This window comes from Pseudochaenichthys georgianus, chromosome 11 (genome assembly GCF_902827115.2).
Source record: "Pseudochaenichthys georgianus chromosome 11, fPseGeo1.2, whole genome shotgun sequence".
NCBI lineage: Eukaryota > Metazoa > Chordata > Actinopteri > Perciformes > Channichthyidae > Pseudochaenichthys > Pseudochaenichthys georgianus.
Window position 1 is genome coordinate 19,052,789 of NC_047513.1, and position 24,578 is coordinate 19,077,366.

The 24,578-nt window shown below is 45.0% G+C and overlaps 1 long non-coding RNA gene across 4 annotated transcripts; it reads right to left on the minus strand.

The window, feature by feature from the left end:
• Positions 1-20,796: 20,796 nt before the first annotated feature.
• LOC117455630 (uncharacterized) lies at positions 20,797-23,971 on the minus strand. Of its 4 annotated transcripts, none has more exons than XR_011644084.1 (5): positions 23,523-23,971; positions 23,096-23,232; positions 22,476-22,579; positions 21,761-22,317; positions 20,797-20,866 (listed from the first exon to the last, which is right to left on the minus strand). It is a non-coding gene; the product is annotated as an uncharacterized lncRNA (long non-coding RNA). The 4 variants fall into 4 exon arrangements; XR_004553103.2 differs by lacking the exon at positions 20,797-20,866 and having other exon boundaries at positions 22,210-22,317; positions 23,523-23,675; positions 23,820-23,971; XR_011644083.1 differs by lacking the exon at positions 20,797-20,866 and having other exon boundaries at positions 20,888-22,258; positions 22,480-22,579.
• Positions 23,972-24,578: the final 607 nt, after the last annotated feature.

Below are 24,578 nucleotides of genomic sequence, written 5' to 3' on the forward strand. Positions count from 1 at the left end.
AGAAGTGTATATTGTACTTTTATAATCCACGTCCAGTGGAAGTGTAGGATCTATAGTTTGAAAGATATTACGAAGATGATTTGAGGTCTCGCCAGGATAACGTGTATATGCGGCAGCTTCCATGTAAAGTTAGCGTGGGTGAAAACAGTATTTCCGGTCTCGAAGTTTTCATAATAAAACCGGATATATTCCCCTCACTGTCAAATGATTACACAGTGATATCTGCATTACTCATCCACTAAAAAACATCAGTTTATCCTTGTTAATTACACAATATTGATTGGTTTAAATGGTGTACAATGCTTTTGTGTTTTTAACCTTCGAGTCAGAGAAACAAATAGTTTTTTAGGAGTTTAGACACTACAGTTTCCGAAGACACTACACTACCCAGAATCCCCAGCTATCGTTTGGGACTACAACATCCGCCTTGCTTTACAAACCCCGTGATTAGTCATCAAGCCCTGTGATTGGATGTTGGAGTGGCAGTGCGACAAGGTTACGCTGTCAAACAGCTCTTTGAAATGGAATGGAACCACGGCAGACTTTCCAAAACTGGAATTGGACGGGTCCAGCCCCCGGCTCCAGCTTCCCCCCCCCCCCAGAACTACACATGCTGGCTATTGTGTGTTTCGCAATATATGGCACGTCTCTTTATAAGACGTTTTCGTATTTCCCACAATTAGAAGTTGGCAGTATTAAACGTGTACACCCTGGAGGTTTAGGGGATACGAAACACAGTGGTGTTATCAATTGTAAAACATATAAATGGTGAAATAATATACCCACATGACACCTAAGGTCAGAAGAGCTTTATTTAACAGATGGTTTTATGTCTACCCCTCCTGTTGTTCATTGATAAGCCGGAAACATGAACTTGTCAAGGTTCAGAGGCAAATTTTGCAAATATGGCAGTAGCCATCGATCATCTTAAGATAAGATATACTTTATTGATCCCAAGTTGGGAAATGTTTTTGTTACAGCAGCATGTACTACTTTGTTCTACTCCACTACAATTCAGAGGTTAACCTGGTATTTTTACTCTACTACATTTATTTTTGTTACTTTGCAGATTCTGATTAATGATGTGAAATATAAACAACCCTTAAATCAGACTTTAGTTACACCTGAGTAAAATTCAGCCTTATCAGTTTGTCTGTTTTGCACATCCTCCTGTTAATATCTTTGGACGTCCTGCACTAAACTGTTTTATTGTAGAGATCACTACAGTATCTTCTAGATATTTTCCATTCTATATTTCTATCATTGACCCCTATTTTGTATGTAGGCTACTCTTAATATTTAAATGTTTTCATCAATAACTAAATATAACTTATTCAACAACTACATTCAATAACGTGCTTTAACCACTAGGAGGTGCGGTTTAGACCAGTGGTCTAGTTAATAAAACATAATATCGTACATAATATGATTATTCACTTTATTGTGAGTTTAAAACAGAACGGTAAAGGAAAATACAGTTTCAGTCTCTCGATGTGAAGCTTATGCATTGTACCATGAACCTGTATAGACCTGTAACAGTCAACTGCATGAGGAGTTGGAAAGGTAGTTCAGAAAATCAGTAATATCTTTAAAAAGCTGTGCACCGTTATGGTGTAAATACAGACTATCTACTAATTGGATCAAATATAAAAGTCAGCCGAATTAGTGTTGATACTGCAAGGAGACGTATTGTGTGAAAAGAAATGGAAGATGTTGTTTAATTGTTGATATATTTATGGTTCAGGTCACGTATTCAGTTTTGGCGGCATCTCTTCCAGTTTGTCAAAAGGTCTTCTGATCAGGGCTCTATAAATACATATCCATATCCCGACGTGCATTGCGGCGTGATTTTAGCCTATCAAAACCTCTGAAAAAAGAAATGTGTCTCTCAGAATCGAAAGAGAAAAACCTATGGGAAAAACACAAAAGCATTGTACACAATTTAAACCAATTAATGTCGTATAATTAACTAGGATAAACTGATGTTTTTTTAGTGGATGAGTAGTGCAGATATCACTGTTAAATCATTTGATCATTGGTTTTATTATGAAAACGGCGAGACCGGAAATACTGTTTTCAACCCGTAACTTTACATGGAAGCTTGCCGCATATACACGTTCTCCTGACGAAATCTCAAATCATCTTCGTAATATCTATCAAACTATAGATCCTACATATCGACTGGACGTGGATTCTAAAAGTACAATATATACTTCTCGCTAGAAATCTAATCATAAAGCGTTTTAATGGCCAAACTATCCTACAATTTAGGATTTTCCAGAGAGGGTTATTTGTAAATAAACGGGAGCATGTTGTTTCTTACACGACCACTAGAGGTGCTACACTTTAAAACGTGGCTATGGGTCGTAATCTGGTGCTTAAACAATCGACCCATTTGGTCGTATGAGTTGGAGGACTTGTTGAGCAATTCACCTGTCTGATATATGGAGAGAGTCGTAAGTCTTCAGTGGACGTAGTCCGTGCCAAGTTGCTGCGCAAAATGGTGGGGCAGGACGTTAAACTCACTGCCAAATCTAAGGTTGACCTGGCTCGCCTTCCTCCATGCTATGATGCTCTGAAGCCGCACGTCCAACGTGTGAACCATCGCGTCGCTCTATACAAGCGAGCTGATGAATCAATTTTAGAAAAACCAAACCCCTATGATGAGGAGCAGGGATGCATGAGGACTGATGGAGTGTTGAGACCGGTGTGGTCCTGTGGTCCTGTCCTGCCAACCTCCCTGGTTGATCTCCTGGACACGACAGAGCGTGAACAGGAAGACGAAGAGGAAGAGGAATTTGACTCTGATGATAGCATTGAAAACGATGATTCAAATTGAGTATTAATCAGATAGTGGAGAGCCAAACCTTGACTGCTTATCTGGAATGGGAAAGAGTAGTCACATCAATACTTATATTATGATGTTTGACCCTTGCTGTAGGCTAGTACAAAACAAATACATATTGGTTAACACACAGCATCTGTCTGGACACCCTATGTGTTCACTTACTCTACTGCAATATTGGCGTCTCTAAATTTGCATAGCATGCCACAGATACATCTGATCACTTTGGGAATAGTTTTATTGTGATCTTTGACCATCAAAACATGGGTCTAGACACATTATTTGTCCATGTATCTGCAATAATGGCTGAGATAGAGTGAAAAGTGTGAACATTCCGTTGTTGGCAATTGTGACACTAATTTGCATAAAAAATACATGTGGGACATCCAGACAACATTTTAACATAGCTCATCATTTTCTACATACTTTTTACACTTAGGAAACACTGATTATAAGAATATTTCTCTGTCGGTGCAAAATACATCGTTTTTGGTACAAGACTAAAATGCTATTTTATTGTAATGGCGGCACTAATTAGCATAATAGCATGCCACAGACACATGTGATCACTTTAAGAATAGTTTTATTGTGTTCCTTGACCCTCAAAACATGGATCTGGATACCTTATTTGTTCAGTTATCTGCAATAATGGCTGAGATATAGTGAAAGGTGTAAAAAGAGTGAAACTCGATTTTTAGGGTAAATAAACACTAATTTGGGAAAAAAATATACGTGGGACAATTTTTCAACTTTTTAACATAGCTAATCGTTTTCTACACAATTTTTTCACTCTAGAAAATCTGATTAAAAGTATATTTCAGGGGGGTGCATGATACCCCCTTCTACCCACCCAACTATCCCTCTTTCATTTCCTTAGTTCTCAGGATTTTCAATTATGCAGACTCTTTTAAGTATACTAGCTGGCCTGGCCATGGATCATTAGCTGCTTTCAGTATCCACTGCAGGCTTTATTTTATATAAAGCTTGAAGAACAAAATACAGAGAATACTTTGTCCTACAAATGCCCCAGCAACTTGACACAAGCTTAAATTCACTGGATTTCCATGTAGCATGCGTCATGTACTGAAGCTGATAGTTTCCTTTTGTGAGTACATGTAAGGCTGTGTGTATTGGAGTGTGCTGAGGAATGACTCAATACTGTGAAAAGGAGGGGTTTCCCACACACTATAAGTGTAATTGGCCATGTATCAAACAAGGCTAAATGTGACTTATGATGCTTCTTATTGTTAGTATTTGATGAGCTGTGCACTTTGCACCTGGTTTTGAAAGGTGCCAAAGGACACATTTCTTCACATTCCAGTATTCTTAATATCCACCTCCTTATACGTCAGCTGATTATGAAATGATGTACCAAGATATCGAGTGTGAAGTGTACTTTCCGTGTTGTAAATAATGTGCCCTGAAACGAACAATGTGTGACAAGAACCTATAGGGACCCAAAAAAAGCCCAAACTCTGGTTGATGGCAGACAGAATACAAATCGTTATGATTCACACTGAAGGGGATTACTGTTACGTGTAGTGAAGGAAATACTGCTATTTGTATTTAAAGAGCAAATAGGAAATAGCTAAAAGTGAAAAAGATCAGACACAGAATGCCTTCAATAGCTCTTCTGAGACCTATCCATCAAGGACAATGAAAAACCTTGAAAATCTGCACACTATTTAAAATGGCATGACTTCATTGGAAGCTGATATCCTGGATGTTACTGCTGTGAAGAAAACTTCTGATCAGCAATGTGATGAAAGAATGGAAATTGGAATCCGCTTAATCATCCACTGAAGTTTATTGAGAGTCATACGGCCGGAGCGTTTTACAAGGTATTTCACACAACTTTCATCATGGAAAGACCAAGCCAACACTGAGGAGACAAAGAAACACAGCGCAGATCTTACATGAATAAAGGGGTGGCCTATATTCGCGCACTTTCCCTAATCGATACCAGACATGTTGAAGACAAAGAACCGGTCTGTTAAAGCCATCGTGCATGGTCCACACTTCCCCCACAGGAAGGCAGGGCCTCTTGACCTTTGCCCTGTTCAAATTACAAACAGGAGACAAAGAGAGAAAACACTAAAAGTCTCCTATGCACAGATCACATTAAAATATTCCTTCACAACTGCTACTTTGCCAGCTTTCTGTTTTGATCATTATTAAACCCTCTCTTTATTGCATTTCTCAAGTCTAATGCATGTTATTTTAAAAAGAAGACTTCATATTTAACACCTGCATTACACAGCAACTATCTTACGTTGTATCTTGACCAGTGCATAGTGTGCAGTTATGCATGCATGTATGTATGTATGTATGTGTGTGTGTGTGCGTGCGTGCGTGCGTGCCTGTGTTTTAAAGTGTGCTTGCTTTTCATTCTATTAATAGCAGACCCCCAGTAGCTGACCCATTAACACATGTTGTCAATCACCAGGCCAGATTATGACCCGTCAGATTGTTACTCTGCCACATGGGAAACACACTTGACAGGACATACTGTACATTACCATTATAGAACATGTCAGGAGGAAAGGGATCAGTTAGGATATCAAAACTATCTGCACGGCTACTCTGACATTCTTCCCGCTGTAACTGGTGCTAACATTGAGGAGCAAAATGGCCGATCAAATGCTTGTTTTCATCCTGATCAAATTCAGACTGTTTGAAGAACAAACAGCAGCTTTGTACAATCGTCTGCAGCTAGAAGCAGGAACTGTGACTTACTCTGGTTCTCTTCCGTGTATTTATTCTCCTAACCTGTTTGTGGGCTAAGGTTTTGAAGCCTTGAGTCTTGCATTAAAGCTGATCCAATCTTCTTCTTTTTAAGCGGCTGCACAACAGGGTCAAACTAAGTGTCTATCTATAGTAGTCTACAGTACAGTTAGCTGACATCAGTAGTCTGTAAAGAGTTATTTTAGATCTGTGAGTCTGTGAGAGCATACCTCCATCAGGGGGAACAAGGTGGGGGATCTGCTGTGCCCCCCACTGAAGAGGCACTAATCCTGGGTTACTGCTGCCTGTCACGGCCCTGAGTCCTAAACCTCTCATTCAAGCATACTGCTGCTGTGTATCAACACAGCCTCACAGAGGACACACATGTTTTGTACAGTCAGTCTAGGGATTAAATGCACGGCTCAGTACAGTATGTACAGTATGTTGGTATTAATCACACACAGCAATCAACACGTCTGTATAGAGATATATAAAAGTTGAGAGTAATCATTCACAAGTCTGACTACAAGCTGTGCAAGAGGGGACATGTGAGAAGTGTGTGTGTGTGTGTGTGTGTGTGTGTGTGTGTGTGTGTGTGTGTGTGTGTGTGTGTGTGTGTGTGTGTGTGTGTGTGTGTGTGTGTGTGTGTGTGAGAATTCACAAGGGAGAGGCACTGAGGGTGGAGCACATTTGTGGATGTTAGGCAATGCTGAACAGCTGGCAGTACCGCTTTTTACACACTCAAACACACACAACCACACACACACATTAACACAGTGCACAATAGTACTAGTGTGCTGTCATCGGGTGCTTACCACTTCCTCCTCCTCTCTGCTCGTCTCCACCCTCTCTCCTCATATAGTATAGTACTACATGCTCCAGTTGACAGCTCATGCCGAGCCAGCACATTCCACATTATTACTACTTCAGATGTTTGTGGCCCAGAAGCGAGCTGATTGGCTGAGGTGCTTCAGCTATTGAGAGCCAATGAAGAGCCTGCTCAGGGGTGTAAAGAGACAAGCAGTAAACTAAAAGGGAACTCCCTCTGCTGGGCAATACAGAGAATATCTGGCTTTGTCTTTGGATTCACTAACACAAGGGAGGAGTGGTGTCTTAAAATGTGCTACGGCAACATTATCTGTTATATTTGCTGTTAAGCTTCCTTGGCTTCAGCTATCCTTCCTCTATTTGTACTGTGACACTTTACTATTCCTCAGTTTTTGCACAAATTACATAAATATGCACATGAAATATTCCTTATTTTCCCTCACACACTCCAGCCCTTCCTCATGTTTTCATTCTCTCTCACCATCCACTATGTCTGTAAATCAGAGAGCATCCCAAACGGCTCAGCCTGCTGCTGCCATGCACTCTTTCCTGAGAAGACACAAGAATACTGAGTGACATATACACACACTGGGAAACACACAGACACACACAAACAAGTGGTTCAAGTACAAAGGTCTCTTGTTGGCTATTAACCCCTGTGCTGCCTTGGAGAACATCCCAAGCTCAAAATGAAATTCCTTTTGGGGGGAGCGGCCCTCTATAAAATGTGCCATTAAACATCAAACGGAGTCAAACTGAAAGTTGTGACATAGTATCATCACATTCTCACTCCCTGGTTTTACATAAAAACGTGCTACTGAAGCAGAAAATGCTGTGAGGAAATGTTAAATGCATGCACAAGGAGGACAAACTGTTTGTATAGTATTTTTTACCCTTCCTACCTCGAAGCGATTTAATTAGTGTAATACTTTTTTACTTGTATAAGTTTTAAAAGCTTGAAATCTAACATTTATTATTCACACACCTCATTTAAATATGTATACCCCTCCTCTTCGGCATCATACCTTATGTGACCGCAGTGAATACGTTTTATGTTGGATATTAGACAGAAATTCAATACCCTGTGATAACTTTCCCATAGTAGTGAAAATAATGCTTATCTTTATTATTATGCTGTCTTGTGTAACACACACCTTTTATCACTCTTGTATCATGAATATATTTTACAAAAATATTTTTAAAAATAAAAATGCAATCGTTTATACCTATGTCAAGTGACCAGGTGACTCCTTTTCCAAACCAGAGATTATTACTACTATGAACAAATATGACAAACCCCTTTAATAAGATTTGAGTTCCATTATTATATTTTTTTCTGAAAAATGATGCTGTTCAATCGCTGCCATGTCATGTGACCTATTGACTTATATTGGCACGGATGCTTGTAGGTATTGGAAATAACACTGGTTCTATTTCGTCCCTACTGACCGCCAGAGGCGGTGCTTTAGCACTGGATATGTCCATCGCGCGCATGCGCAGCTCGAGTACCAACAACAACAAAGTCACCTGTGACCCACGTGACACCGGCTATATCAGCCGGTGTCGTCAGAGGATCTGTTCCTTTCATCTTCTCGCTGCGCGAGAGTACCACCTTGGCTACATTTTTGCAGCCTACAGCGTTCGTTCGGTTGGAACATTTGTCAAGGATTTCTCTGCAAACAGCTGGCTGCGTGCAGCTTCGCGACTCATCCAGTCGGGGCCGCGGGCTTACCCGTCCTCCAGGAGCTGTGGCCGTCTGCGTCTGTTTCCGCTCCCTCTCCCAGCCTAGTTGTCCTGATTACTGTCTGTTTGCTTTTTGGGCTTGATCTTTTTTGGTGACGGAGGTGTTTCCGCTCCCTCTCCCAGGAGTTGCCCTTGCTGTGCTTTTATACTTGTTCTGACCGCGGCGTTGTGCCAAACTTCATTAGCATTGAGCTGTGTTTCTTGTTTGGCTAGTTAGCAGTAGCGGCTGGAGCCACTCGGCTGACGCCGGGTTAAGCACCGGAGTTTCCCGTGCTGTTTTTTCTTTAGAAGCCAGTTTCTGGTCTTAGCTTTGTGTTAAAGCTTCCTGATTTTACCCAGCTAGGTGAAGGCAGTGCTCTCACTCCCGCTCCCTCTGCCGGTAACGTGGGTGTAGCTACATCCCGGCGAGTAGCAGCACCGCTCTACTCTTCCCGTTCAGCAGGTAGCTGGTGAAGGCTGTGTTCCCACACCCGCTCCCGGTTATGCTGCATCTGGCATTCGTCTTTAATTTAACCAGTGAAGGCAGTGTTCTCGCCCCCGCTCCTGGTAAACGCTAAACTGCCTTATTTATTAATCCAGCTAGGTGAAGGTAGTGCTCTCGCTCCCGCTCCCTCTGCCGGTAACGTGGGTGTAATTACATCCCTCTTTTTGTTTGGCGAGTAGCGGCGCGGCTCTACTCTTTCCGTTAAGCAGGTAGCTGGTGAAGGCTGTGTTCCCGCACCCGCTCCCGGCTACGCTGCATCTGGCCACCTACAGAATGGCTCATTCATGTAGCGCCTGTATGGCTTCTCTTGAGCCCGAGGACGGCCATGACCGCTGTCCCTCTTGCCTCGGCCTCGAGCATCTAAGGGAGGCTCTCACGGTAGGTGCCTGCATGAACTGTAGCTGCATGCCCCGGGCACTCAGAGTGGCTAGAATCACTGAGGTGGAACGTCTGGCGGCAGCCAACGGACACCTCTCTTTGTCACATCCTCCTCCTGATCAGTTCGGCCGTCCCCGGCGAATTGAGGGAGCGATGGCCATGGGTGAACCCCCCAATAGGAGGACTAGAAACAGGCTGTCCTCTAAAGTGGATCAGCTAGCTACCGACATGGACACGATGAAGTCGCTCCTCTTGGCCCTTCAGCCAGGGCCCGGTATAGGGGCTGCTATTGTGCCGCCTGCCCCTCCTTCGGTTGCCGCACCTCTGTATGAGAATGCCTTGTCGCTAGCGGCTTCGGCTAACCTCTTCAATGAAGAGACGGAGGACGAGGTCCCGCTCGAGGAGGCTTCCCTCTCCTCTGCTCAGGGGTCTCTGCAGGGCGTGGAGGATGACTCCATGGCGGCCATTATTCGTACAGCCCTGGTGCACCTGCAGATTCCGGTTCTGCAGGCCGACTTGGTTCAGGCTAGTGCCTTCTTCAGGCGTAGCCCAGCCCCTGTCCCGCTCACCGTTCCTCCTTCAGAGGAGTACCTGAGGGAGCTCCAGGCATGCTGGAGGGACACCAGGGCCCTCTGCCACGCTGGCTCTGATGCCCGGACCTTGGCTGCCATGCAGGACCCGGCGAGGGTGGGGCTGGGTGGCATGCCACCCATTGAGCCTGCCATCGACTGTGGGCCACTGTGGCTGTGGCTGCGAGGGAGTGCGGTTGTCTTTCAACCAGAAGTTTGTGGGTTCGATCCCAGCCCGTGCAGCCAACATGTCGATGTATCCTTAGGCAAGATACTTAACCCTGAGTTTCTCCCGATGGCATGGCCAACGGCGTGTGCATGTGTGTGAATGTTAGTACCTAGAGCAAGTGGTACTGCTCTGTATGAATGGGTGAATGACAGGTAGTATGTAAAGCGCTTTGAGGGGTCGTAAAGACTGGATAAAGCGCTATATAAGTACAGTCCATTTACCATTTACCATTTACCATCGCCTCCCTGATTCTGGCTCCTGACGAGGCTCTAAGGCCTGAGGTCAGGTGCCCTTGGCCTCAGTGCAGGGTCACAGATGGGCTGCTCTGTAGGACCTACGACGCAGCGGCACACATGGGTCGTATCGGGAACTCCCTCTCCCATCTAATGCTGGCCGTCTCCACCTCGCTGCAGCATGCTCCGGCCGAGCCTTCTTTGCTGGGCCTCAGTGATGCATCACTGCAGGCCTTTACCCTAATGACTAGGGAATTGGGACGAGTTATGTCCTTTCTGGTACAGACTCGTCGCCAGGTTTGGCTGGCCCAGTCACCACTAACGGAGACATGTAGGAGAGTCCTCCGTAGCGTGCCAGTCGAGCCAGGGAAGCTGTTTGGGTCAGCTGCCCTGGAGGCGCTGGAGCGTGCTGCCCAAGCTAGGCAGACCAGGCAGCAGCTCTCGGGTCTTCGCAGACCCGTGCCCACTCCCAGCAGGCCCAGGGGCCGCTCTAGCAGGGATGGTCTGCAGAGGTCCCAGTGGCCCACTCAACCGGCCAATGACTTTCGTGCCCCAGGTCGCCTGGCTTCCTGCCGAGGTGGACCTCTTTGCCTCGGAACAGTCGAGGCACTGCCCCCTCTGGTTCTCCTGGACGGAGGTGACCAGCCCGATGGGTCAGGATGCCCTGGCGTACGACTGGCCGGACGCTCTCCTGTATGCCTTCCCGCCGCTGCCTCTGATACTGCAGACGCTTCAGAGGGTCCTTACTCAGGGGCACAGGCTCCTTCTGGTCGCCCCCCGCTGGCCGGGGAGAGTCTGGTTCCCACTGCTGCGCAGTCTCTTCTGCAGCCCACCTTGGCGTCTCCCCGACAGGAAGGACCTTCTGTCACAGCTCAAGGGTCAGATTTGGCATCCCGACCCTCACCGCCTTCAGCTCTGGGTTTGGCCTCTGCAGGGCCCAACCCACTGTTGAGCGGTTTCACGGCATCTGTCAGGGAAACTATCCTGAATGCCAGAGCTCCATCCACTCGAGCACAGTATGAGTGCAAATGGAAGCTCTTCTCCCACTGGTGTGTGAGTAAGGCTGAGAATCCGGGACATTGCTCTGTGGCCACCATTTTAGAGTTCATGCAGTCCCTTCTGGATAGTGGACGTTCTCACTCCACTTTGAAGGTGTATATGGCTGCTATCTCTGCCCGACATGTCGGAGTCGATGGCGCCACAGTGGGGCGCCACAGGTTGGTGTCCCTCTTTCTAAGAGGGACTCTACGGCAGCGTCCCCCTAGCACCCCAAGGGCCCCGGCTTGGGACCTGCCCCTAGTGCTGGATGCCCTATCATCTCCTCCCTTCGAGCCCCTGGCCCAGGTCGGGCTTAAGTGGCTGTCCCTGAAGGCAGCATTTCTGCTTGCCATAACCTCAGGGAAGCGAGTCGGAGAGCTTCATGCCCTCTCCGTAAGCAGTACATGCCTGAGGTGGAACTCCGATGGCTCGGGTGTTGCCCTCTGGCCGAATGTGGCGTTCCTGCCCAAGGTGCTTCCACTAGCCCACTCCAATCGGCCTATCCAGCTGGCACGCTTTAACATTCCACAGGAGAGCGGCACACCTGAGTTGCTGTGCCCTGTGCGTGCCCTGAGGGCGTATATTGATGCTATGGCCTGTATACGGCAGTCAGAGCAGCTCTTCGTTTGCCATGGCGGCACTAGGAAGGGTCGTGCTCTCTCGAAACAGCGGCTGTCCCACTGGGTGGTTGATACCATCACATATGCCTATGGGGCCATTGGCGCCCCCTGAGACCCTCAGATGCCACTCTACAAGAAGCATCTTAACATCGTGGGCTGCCCTAAGAGGGGTTCCCCTGGAGACCATCTGCGCCGCGGCGTCATGGGCGTCTTCTGGCACATTCTCCAGGTTCTACCGGGTCAATGTCGCCACACCCTCTGGGTGTGGTCCTGTTGCCAAGCTCCGCTGTTTCCAGCTAGGTGAGTAAGTGCTTGGATTCTTCATGACATGGTTGGTATAGGTCATCCAGTGCTAAAGCACCGCCTCTGGCCATCAGTAGGGACGAAATAGAACGACAGTTACGGCTGTGACTACGGTTCTATGAGTCCCGGATGACCGCCAGAGTATCCTGTCACTCAGAATTCTTGTGTGCTCGCGAGAAGAGTCTGGGAACAGATCCTCTGACGACACCGGCTGATATAGCCGGTGTCACGTGGGTCACAGGTGACTTTGTTGTTATTGGTACTCGAGCTGTGCATGCGCGCAATGGACATATCCAGTGCTAAAGCACCGCCTCTGGCGGTCATCCGGGACTCATAGAACCGTAGTTACAGCCGAAACTATCGTTTTGTGTCATTCAAGGGGTAATTCATTGATGGCCCCTAAGTGAAACACTGTGGATAACACCGAAGGCTCAAATATGTGCTAACCGTCCGTTGACATCCAGATCAGAATGTATGTCAAAAGTCCAACCTAAAACAAATTTTACTGTGGCCCATGTGGGTATAGGTGCAAGCTCCAAACTGACCCACTGACCCTGAGTTCAGACAAACCTTGGCTGCTATGACGGCAACATGGAAACAAACGTTGAGGAATCTGTTGAAAACCAGTGAGCTTCATGGTTCACTCTCAGCACTCTAATCATGGCGAGACAAAGGCAGCTATTTTTTAGCAAAATAGCTGTGATTAACCCACTGCACTTTCCCAGCACAAAACAGCAGACACACATTAGCAGCTAGCTGTCGTACAAAGCAGAACATTTAGTGGCTAAATAGTCAGATATTTCCCTCAGGACAGAAGATGGTATACCAAAAGAGCTAAAAGGAAAGGCCGGTGCCAAAGTTTATGTACAACTGAATCTGACACTAAAATGTTCAGAGCATCAGCTTTATAATGTTATAATGTGTCAATGTTGTGTTAGTAGCTTGTTTCTGCTGCCCTCTCAAGTGCTAAGATGATCTGTTAATGCGGCTTTAATTTTCAAACAAAACAATAGTCTTCTAAAAATATATGCTGACTTTAACAAGTTGATACAATAAAGTTTAAAGGAAAGGTCACCTGTCTTCAAGTGTCTTTATTTTTGTCTATGACTGAACACAGCGTTGGTTAAATGTGTGTTTGGATTGCCGTCTTGTTTGTTTTCTGCCTGCTCATGTTCTGTGTGTGTTTGCGACGGAGAGCAAACAGAGAAAGCTGCGCTGGGCAGGGCATCTCTTGTATAATAACTGAGAGCTTTAGTGAAGCTGGATGAATTTTAATAGAGTTCTGCAGGGTATTCCATCGCCTCTGGTCCACGGCTCAAAGATCAGAGAGAATTTTAAAGCATGGTGTCCCTCAGCCTCACTCGCTCCCTCTCATTCTTTCTCTCTTTTTCCTCCTCACTTCTCTTCCCATTTTCACTCTCTCTCTTCTCATTTCAAACTCCCTTTTCCAATCCTTTCTTTCCTCTTGGGCTTTTGTCTCTCTCGTAATCCCTTTTCGGCATCTCACACTTGTGTTGCTTTCTCTCTGTCTCCCTGTGAAATGTGTATTAGAGCCACTCGAGGCGTAATCATTGCTAAGCCTCTCTCAGTTCCCTGGCACAGAGAACAACTCCTGACTCTCAGCACAACAACTTGCTACTGAAGGACAAAATGCTGTGATGAACTTTTAAAATCATGCACAATGGATGACAACAAGTTTGCATAGGTTTTTTCCCCCCTTTCTTGCCTCAAAGCCATTTAAGGACTTTAATACCTTTTTAATATGCACATCTAAGTTCTACAAGCTAGGAAACAATGGAAGATGTAACACATTTGTAATTCAGTCACTGCATAATACTCATTTGTATCAGACCACACATGTGACCGCAGGTGAAAGGATTAAATGATGCTGAAGGTCAGAGTTCTGGAAACATTTGAACCACAAAGTGAATCCATGACATAATGTAAAGGTAAACCTAAGCAAACTTTAATTAAAAGACTATAGAGCTGTTAGATAGTCTCACACGGTGGCTCTAATTTGTGTCTTTTGTATCATTTTTGTGCACGTAAAAGTGAGAAAGTTGGCAAGAGACTGGTGTTAATTACTAATTCATAAGGATTAATGGTTGCTATTTAAAAACCTACCATTCTGAAGAGAGCCGCTATGTCTTCCTACTGGGACCTAAAGACAAAATGTGCCCCTGGCTAATCTTAAAAGAACCCGGCTCATACAAATTCAACTCCACAGCACTTTGCTTTTGCACTTGCTCAAAATAATTGTGAAACTGCAGTAATGCATTTGTTCATGTTTCCTAAATAGTCTCTAAATGACAACTTGTAACATGAGTAACCTTATTAATTCTCTTTTAACTTTAATCAAATACAACACAACATGGGAGAGACTGTTAAAACTGAACTAAGAACATCCATACAGTAACATTCACCCGTTTGTAACTTACAAATGATGTATCACTTGTATATACTGTAGACTCTTATGGCACTACTTCTATTTTATTTGATTGAATTTACTTGCACTATTTCATCTGTTTTATTGTGTTGCACTGTTGGAGGAGCCTGCCCTAAGATTTTCATGGAGGTAACTACACCGTAGCTATGTACGAATGACAATAAAAGCCTTGAATCCTTGAGAAGTCAGTTCACATGTTATACCATAACATAAGTGGTCACATTTCCCATAAATATGGTATGTCTAGAGGTGCTAAATCAATGGATTTGATGGTATAAAAGTTATCAAAGCACTACATACTACAACACAAGATCCAATCCACGTATAAAAAATCTAATCCATAATCCTTAGTTGATTCTTTTGTAGATTTGGCTTTACTACAAGCTGTAGCAGAATAAACCTCACAATCTCAGTGTAACATGAAGTTGATAACGCAATGTTTTTACACTACTATGTAGGCATTGTCAAGAAGTAGCATCATTTTTCACCCAAGTAAACCACCTTGCGTGACCTGTAGCCTAAAATAAACCCATACACTGACATTGGTGCTCCAGTAATGACTTTACAGCATAGACAGAGTATAAAGAAAATGTCTTTTTATACAGTCTATGGTTTGCAGATGTCAGCAACAAAAAAATGGTTGGAGGTATCACAGAGAAAAGCCTATGCTGTTTTTTATGGATTAAAAACTATAGGTTACTTACGTAACCCCAGTCTCAGAGTAACATGAAGTGAGATGTCTCACTATGGGATGCGCCTCATCGCGGAGCAAACAGAAGCATCAATATCATTACGCCAATCCTGATTGGCTGGTGATCTTGACGTCGGCGTCAGGGAAATCACCCCCTATAAGTAGCTTGCGCCACAACGCATGCGTCATTCTAAATAAGCACCTCTTCTCGCTTCACCATAGCAAGGAGGGCCGTCTGGTGAGACATCTCACTTCATGTTACTCTGAGTGCTGGGGTTACGTAAGTAACCTATAGTTCTCATTCATAACACTCCGTTCGGTGTCTCACTATGGGATATTGTAGCTCCCGTATTGCCAGACGAGCTTATCTCGAAAATCACCGATCAACCAGAATTTAACAGGTAGAGTCCCGACTCAACAAGGTGCCCAGCACTGCTCGGGCCACGCTTGGAGCGGAGACGTCTAGCCTGTAAAAGCGGACAAAAGTGAGCGGCGAGGACCAGCTCGCCGCTGCACAGACGTCTTGGATGGAAACACCCTTGAACAAAGCCCAGGATGTAGCCAGGCCCCGAGTCGAGTGAGCACGCAGACCCGAAGGTGCAAATTCTGACTCGTATAGACCAAAGCAATTGCCTCCACAATCCAGTGGGAGAGCCGTTGCTTAGTAACAGGCTTGCCCTTGTGAGGGTTTGCCCAGGAAACGAAGAGTTGGTCATTAAGACGAAGCTCCTTTGATCTGTCCATATATGTGTGTAAAGCCCGGACTGGACACAACAGATCCTGCTGCTGCTCCCCGGAGGAAACCAGCGGCGGAGGAAATGCCTCAATGTCAATTGGGGTACACGAACCAACCACCTTTGGTGTAAAGGCAGGGTTGGGCTTCAACAACACTCTCGTTTGCCTGAGTGCATGAGGGATGTACAGACAGTGCATGAATATCACTGACCCGCTTGGCGGATGCCAGGGCCAGTAACAGCACTGTCTTGAGTGACAGATGTTTCATGTCAGCTCCTTCCAGGGGTTCAAATGTGGTCATTCTGAGCCCATTTAAACCACTGTCAAGTCCCATAAGGGCACCAGCGACCTGGAGACAGGGAGGAGCCTGCGCGCTCCCTTCATAAAACGGCAGACCAAAGGATGTTGGATAGCCGTCTTACCCTCAAAGCCCACATGGCATGCAGCAATAGCAGCCAGGTACACCTTGATCGTGGAGAAAGCTCTGTGTTTATCGATCAAGTCCTGTAGAGATGATAAAATCACCCCGGCAGGACATTGAAAAGAGATGTGTCCTTCTTGAAGGCACCACTCCTCAAACACCCTCCACTTACAGTCGTAAAGAAACCTGGTGGAGGAAGCTCTCGCACTCTGAATAGTGTTTATCACCTTCTGAGGGAGTCCCACCGTATTCAGATTGTACTACTCACGGGTCAGGCCCATAGTGCCCCGCGCTCTGGGCGTGGGTGAAGGATCGCCCCCCCCCCGCCTGAGACAATCTGTCCCTGCGTGGTGGGGGCTGGCATGGCTGCCCGCACAACAGCTGATATATCTCCGCCAGCCCGTACGTTGCAGGCTAGGGCGGAACCATCAGGATAAGTGTGTGGCGTTGCTCCTTCACTCTGGCCAGAGTTGGGGGTAACAGAGCCAGGGGTGGGAACGCGTACAGAGGACCTGGAGGTCAATCGTGTACGAGTGCGTCCCCGCCTAACAGTGCGTTTAAATCGTGCATTAAAGAGAACAGCTGTCATTGAGCATTTTTTCTTTATGCGAACAGATTTAACGCGGCTCTGCCGTAACGCACCCACAGCGGACTCACGATCCTTGGATGTGGAGTCCAGTCTGCATAGAGTGGTGCACCTCTGGACAGTAGTTCTGAGACGTCTGCCGCTCCAAGGGATCAGTTTGTGTGCCAGTGTGTGTGACGGTTCATACACGATATCGTGTTGTCTGTCCTCACGAGGACATGGTGTCCTCTGAGAGAAGGCAGGAAGCGTTTTAGGGTGGGGACCACCGCTAAAAGCTCCGGGTGATTTACGTGCGCCCGCTGGAGGTCTCTGTTCTAGAGAGCTCTCACCGGGCCTACCCTATCAGCCTGGGTGTCCACTTCTTGTTAATCCAACTCGGACAGGAGGAACGCTAGGGCGTCCTCCTCTTCGTCCTCCTCGTAGTCCAGCTCGAGGACATCCTCCGCGGGTGAGACCATGGTGAGGTCTAACCGGGAGCCCCAGCTTGGTAAAGCGTGGGAATCCGTTCCCGCGTGTCTTGTCGTCACCGGGTCCCGGCCTGCCAGGGCGCGGGATTCCGGTTCTGTGGCCATCGCAGATAATGAGCCCCAGACCGACACGGAGAGGGGTTCACTCTCTGTGGCGGACGCCCCCGTGTCTTGACTGCCGGCCAGCGGGTCCATGGTCATGGGGGGGTCCTGTTCCGACAGGCTAGCTTGTCGTGCTAACCGTCGGCGGAGGCTCTTGACGGTGAAGCGGACACAATGTCCGCATGAGCCGGGGTTGTCGATAGCACGTTCCAGCCCGAGGCAGGACGAACAGACCTGGTGTGTGTCTGTGCCCGAGATCTTCAACCCGCAGCCGCAGAGTCGAGCCATCGAGTCCCTGACTCCTCTGGTGTGAGGGAGAGGGGCGTCCATTTTGTTCGCCTCGTGGCGTGGAGAGGGCCCGCTCTCGACAGGTGGGACGGGAGAAAAAGATGTTACCACCTTGTCCTTAATCCGGAGAAAAGGACGGTGGGTCTTTTATTCCCGGAGAATACTGACTGGTGTGGCAGTATGCTCCTTTAATCCTTTCCTCCTCCGTGGAGAAGAGAAAAGAAAAAACTTCCTCGCTACCGTGGTGTCGGTATAGGGAGCGAGCTAGCAACAGGTGTGCTGCTAGCTTGAAAAATCGGACCTACCTTACTTTCTCGGGTAAGAGAAGGGCGAGGTCGATTTTAAATACTAACAGCGTTAGTACTACCGTCTTCCTGCGAAGCAGAAGGAGTAGCCGGCGAGCGCCCGTCGACCGAAATGGGTATTTGGGTTCAGTCTGTGGACAGTGAAGCTTGCCCGGCTACTGTAGAGATGTGCTCTGAAGCGAGAAGAGGTGTTTGAATGACGCATGCGTTGTGGCGCAAGCTACTTATAGGAGGTGATTTCCCTGACGCTGACGTCAAGATCACCAGCCAATCAGGATTGGCGTAATGAGATTGATGCTTCTGTTTGCTCCGCGATGAGGCGCATCCCATAGTGAGACATCGAACGGAGTGTTATGAATGAGAACGGAAGTCTGTCAGCAATGTGTGAAAACAATATGTTGACATCATTAGCAGTGGCTGATGACACCGTGGAGCGACAAACAGACAGGAAGGCAGGTACTGCGAAAACACATTATTGCAAGTCAGCATGTGGGTGTGCCCGCAGTTATAATAAAAGTGTATCAGTTATGAAACACAGGCTGTGCTTTTTACCCTTAAGATTATGTGCAAAAACATCTTCTGTTATCTTATCATCTCAAATAATGGCAACATCTACTAACTGCAGGCACTTTCCACAGACTATCTGGGCCACATGATCTGATCTGTGTTGTCTAATGTCGCCCTCATGTGGCTACAAGCGATACGGCAACTGTGGAGAACAGTCATTCCTAAAAACTGCTTTTAACTTTTCAACATAAAATAACATACTCAAAAAGTGACCCCATTACAAAAATACAATATAATATTCCTACTTCAGATCAAATGACATCTCTATAGTGGAGTTTAGTTGTGTTTTTAATTGTAAATTGGTTGGTTCTTCAGTTTAAAGATGCCTCCAGAGGCCTGGGCTGAAGTCGAATAGTCCATTTAGCTTAGGAACCTTCCTAAAGGAGTGAAATGACCCGGAAGTCCCTCAGTGGCAGCCATGATAAGTGCCGTTCGAATTCTCTAGAATGATGAGAATGATAGGAAAGGAGGTTTCAAACTTCCTTTATAAACTCCTTTAGCTTAGGAACCACTGGACCTCCCTAACCGACAGGAGAAGCGAAAATGCTGCCTCACAATGCCTTGCAGCCGCAGCATTTGCCGTCACTCAACAGTCGGCCGTTCACGGAAACAACCGATTATGACCGAGAAATTATATCATGAAAGTTGCGGTTCAAAACAAAGCACTTTGGCAACTTACCACCTATGTTTTAAAACATAGGTGGTAAGTTGCCAAAGTGCTTTGTTTTGAACGTTCATCAGTATTATAATCAAAAAGAGAAATATGAACGTTAGTTTTCACTGAAATTATCAAATAAAGTCAACATTTCAGTCTTTACTGAGCTCTGTGGTTTGTTCAACTTTTAAAAGATGTTTGAATGGTGATATACACAGTGATAGATGGTAAGGACTAACGTTTATAATAAATACATCTGTATTGATTTTAAGATCTTTAGTTCATACAATCATACGTATTGGGATCATTTGTATTAATGTGGACCGGAGGGAGAGGGTGCAGGCCCGATTCCAGAACAAAATGACTAAGGGTGCATCTGAGATTAGAGAGGGTGCAGTGGTAAAGTGCTATTTTTATAAGTGGGGAGTGTACCTAACATCCTCTATGGGGGTCCTCACCTCCTCTGGGGGGGATTTATCCTATCCACTATCCCTTAACCCCGTGACGTTTCACTCAGAGGTCAAGGAATAGACGATAGGGTTAGAATTTAGGAGCTGATTTTTAAACTATCCGACTGCAGCCCTGTACTACGAAGCTGGTTCAACATAACCTGGATATGTTTGAGTTAGCCGGTTGGCCTAATCCAAAACATACGCGCTCTCGCTAAACTGTACTACGACGCGGGTTATCAAGTGGATCGCTCAAGCCAGCCGTGTCCTATCTAGTTAGGTGCGCGTTCACATAAAAGGGGTGGTATTTGGAGCATTCGACCAATCACAAACATGGAGAAGCGCACTGACAGCGCAGCGTCATACTTCCTGAATGAAAAGTCAACTATAATATTAGACATATGAAGAAGTTAAACTTTAAACATCCATGACTTAAAACACTTTATCCAGGATCAAAGCCACATAGCTGCACCTGCAAGGTGAATACAGCTCAGGCCCGTTTCTACGGGGGTGCATAAGGGTGCATTGCACCCTCAGTTGAGTTGTTATGCACCCTCATTTGAAAAATTGAGAAAAGTGAATTTTTTTTTTAATTAAAAGTGAAAAATATTACATATATAATAACAATAATAACAATAGTAGTAATAATAATAATAAGAATATAGTTGAAATAAAATACATTTTAATTGTGGTTAAATAGCATTGTCTGCTGCATTTATTTGGTAAATTTAAATGGTAAGTCTCTTAAAAATGTTGGGTTGTTTTGTCAACCCAACCACTAGGTTGAGCCTGTTGGTTAATTTAATTGGGTTATTTTGATGGAAATGGGTATTCTGAGAACCCAATTCGCTAGGTTATTTCTGTTGGGTATGGAGTTATTAGCTGTTGGGTTGCAATTTCTATGAAGTTGTGTTGGTTTGTTTTGGAATACCCAACACATTGCAATAGAGTCTGGCTGCAAGGAGGCATTTCCTATAGGGGCGTTTCCTATACTATAGGGGCGTTTCCTATAGTGACGGGAGCTGGCTCTCGCCCGTGAACCAGAGCCATAGAGCCATAGAGAGATAAGAGTTACGACACACTTTGATGTCGCCGCCAGCCGGTCACGTGGTTTATGTATGCCGGGATAGTTCAAAACGCACTTCCGTGGCAATGCTTCTCTATGGCAAAAACAGCACAAACATGGTCAAAATAGTCATAGATTAAACCAACGCTGTTATTTTTTAAAGATTGCTTTCATATTTACATGATGTGGTTACACTTTGTATGGATTGGCAATATTTACAAGTTTCGTTATTTAACGATATTTTGAGGGGAAAGTGTGGTAGCACAAGCAGGCTATGTTGCTGTCACTGTCAGGGCAGTCACGTCCGTAGTATAGTTGCGCTGCGCTGTCATGTTCTTCTATGGGACAGACAGACAGCAGCGATTGCGTTATTGAATGGTAAATATATATATTAAAAAAACACACACACCCAAGTACTTTTTCAGCTGTAATTGCATTATTGCATACTTTTTATTGACAGTTTTGCATTTGGAGAGGCAGGGTGAAAACGGAAAGCTTGGTAGCCTATTACTTATTAAGAACAGTGTATGGAAAAAGTGATGTGTGTTAGAACAAAACAAAGTCAAATGAATGAGAATGAGAACAAAGAGGGTTAGGGTTCAACAGAAAATGATTAATTCAGCCAAAAAACACAATTTTGATTAATCTAAAGTGTAAAACAATCTTCAACACAGACCAAATTAGTGCCCTTGGACAACAAAATATATGGTGGGGCAAAGAAACGATAAATTAAATTGAGAGAGTGGGAGACTGAAAATGATTACTATGATACATATTCAAACTATTTACAAAACTATTTACAGAAGCTCCTGTTGAACCATGGTTCAACAGAGCAACACAAACAGGTTTGTCAACAATACAAATTAAAATGACGAGGCCACTTTGCCAGGGGGAGGTGATCCAGCGACGAGACAATAAAGCAATTCATATTAAGTTCTGTTGAGAAACCACAGGATATAAAACCTTCCAAGCGATGACCTCTCCTCACCTTTCACCTGTATTTCCTCAGGAGACTCAGGTCCTTCAACGTCTGCAGCACAATAAGCACCCACCCACAATTGTTGTTCGCACAAGCATAATTGTGCGAACAACAATTGTGGGTGGGGGCATTTTACAAATATTTACAAACAACTATTTACAAAAAAGCAACTATTTACAAAAAAGCAATACAGAACTCTAGTCTAGGGCATCCAGGGGCCTAACCATTTTGAAAAAAACAAGAAGGTTCCTTTGTGAAAGGGACATCCTCTTCATCGGTTTCCTGGGCCCTAAAAAGCAGAGCAAGAATAGGAACAGTGGTGAATAATGGGAGAGAATACAGTTGGGAGCAGACTGAACAGAGGACATAGCAATATTCATGTTAAAATGTTTGCACAATAAATATTATGGCACTTCCGTTTATAATGCATTTTAATAGATCAGTTGTCATACATAGCATTTGGGTGCTCTAATCGATCCGAGAAGGGGTTCCGGATGTATGGCTTCCCTAAGGATGTAGAGCGAAGGAAGAGATGGATGGCAATGGTCAACAGACAAAACCTGTGTCTGAAAGAGGACAACAACAGCAGACAACTCTGTCATGTAAGTAATGTTCACAGAGGTGACATGACTTAACATTTTAAAGGGCATCATATTTCCAAGTGTAGAGAATTATGACTCTTCAATGACATTTGAAGTGTGCAGGGGAAACTGATCAAACCTACCTACCCACAGGTACACTTTGAAGACGACCAATATATTGGCAACAAATCAGGAGGAAATTTGAGGTTGAGGCCAGATGCTGTTCCAACAGTATTTATACATCGGCCTAAACCGAAAAGGAGAGAATTCACGTCAAGGAGTATGCCTCCAGCTGTCAGGAATGATGACCACACCTATTACTGCACATCAAACATTGGTATGATATATGAAGCTAACAATGTTTCCCATGTTATATAATTCAAGGATAGACGACACTCCTAATGCAACCTTCAGATTATACAGCTTCAAAGCTACCAGGGTTCAGGGATTCTCTGAAGATTCATATACCACATGTACATAATCTACAGATCTCTTCATACTGTAACATTGCCAATAGGCAAACTTAGATGAATGTCACTATAGGAGTGTAGTGTACCCTTAAATGACAATAGGTGCACATGTAAAGGCAGCATACACATATAACAGCAAGATTGCCTTGTTATTGTTACAGAGATTCAGGGAGATATTGAGGTGGAGTTCCAAGGGAATGAAAGGGACATCACAGACAGAGAGAGTGAGACAGGTGTCAGCAGACTGCCAGGGGCCAGTATGTCAGGGGCCGACAATCAAGAGGCCACCTTACCAGAGATCAGTGTGCCAGGAGCCAGTCAGTCAGGGGTCAGCTATGAAGAGGCCAGTTTGCCAGGGTCAGGTGCTCCAGGGACCAGACTGCCAAGGGCCAGTTGTGACCGGGCTCACGTGGAGGATCTAATGAGGCAACTGAGAAGGGAGAGATTACTAAGAAAGAGAGCCGAGAGGGCTCTGGTAAACCAGAAGAGGATTCATTCGGCATTAAAAAAAAAAACACAATTTGATTAATCTAAAGTTTCAAAAAATCTTCAACACAGACCAAATTAGAGCACTTGGGCAATCAAAAAAAGGTGGGATACGGTGGGGGAAAGACACCGTTAAAAAAGCAATACAACTAAGGTTCTGTTGTGGCACTACAGGATATAAATGAGAGAGCTGGTCTGCTGGTATTGAAATAATTTAAAAGGGGTGCACTTTACCGTCCATCAGATGAGGTTTTCACCCTTGTTCAGAACGTGGAGCAGCTGTTCCGTGTGAGGATGAGCGATTCCCTCATGGAGTCCTCAAATGCAGTGTCACAGCTGGAACAAGAAGCCATGTTGCTGGACAGCAACCTGCCCTCATGCCATGACCTGAAGAAAAAAAATCCTCTCAACATACATCAGGCTGAGGTTAAGGATTGCATCAAAGTGCATCAGGGCTGAGAGGAAGGATAAACATAAAGGGTATCTTGGCAGCAAGAGTCAGAGTAAGAAGGCAAAGAAGACCTAACAGACCTCTGCACCGAAGGTCATAACATCTAGGCCACTGCCAAACACCTTACTCGTTGCCATCGATGTACTTGGCATCTCCATTCCCGGTCCTCCATCAGCAGCCTCCAGCCTCCTCTTCCTTCAGCAGCAGTACCCTCCTCCAGCAGCAGCCCCCTCCTTCAGCAGCAGCAACAGCCATATGAGGCTGACATATGAGGCTGAATAAAAAAAAGTGCTAATTATTATTTTAAAGTGTTTATTTTGTTTAAAAATAAACATTTTGGATGCATGACCATGTTTTAGGCTCATCCTTCATTCACTGCTGTAGAGTAGCCTATTCAGTAGGCTATTATCTTTTTAAGACTGAATAATACCTTTGAAGAACAATCATTAAATTAGTGTGTATATTACAATACAAAGGAATCTATCCTAGCATGCCATCAAGCATTAAAAAGTAGCGCTAGGCTAGTTGTACAGTACAGATAAGTTAACACGGAACAGTACCAAAAAAAACTAAGTACAGTCAACATGTCACATAATGAAATGTTAGTATATCCCAAAATGCAATGAAATATTTATCACAAACGCCACCTCATTTCTACTAGTGCTAGCAGTTAAGTCATATCATACAGAAAAAGCCGACTAAGGATGGCTGACACGGTCAGGTTCAGCAGATAAAAACCAAAATAACAATAAAAACACAATCAATCTAAATCCTGCTTGTTAGTTACCCAGCATCATTGATATATAAGCTGCTAGCGATTCATTACTGAAATCTTACCT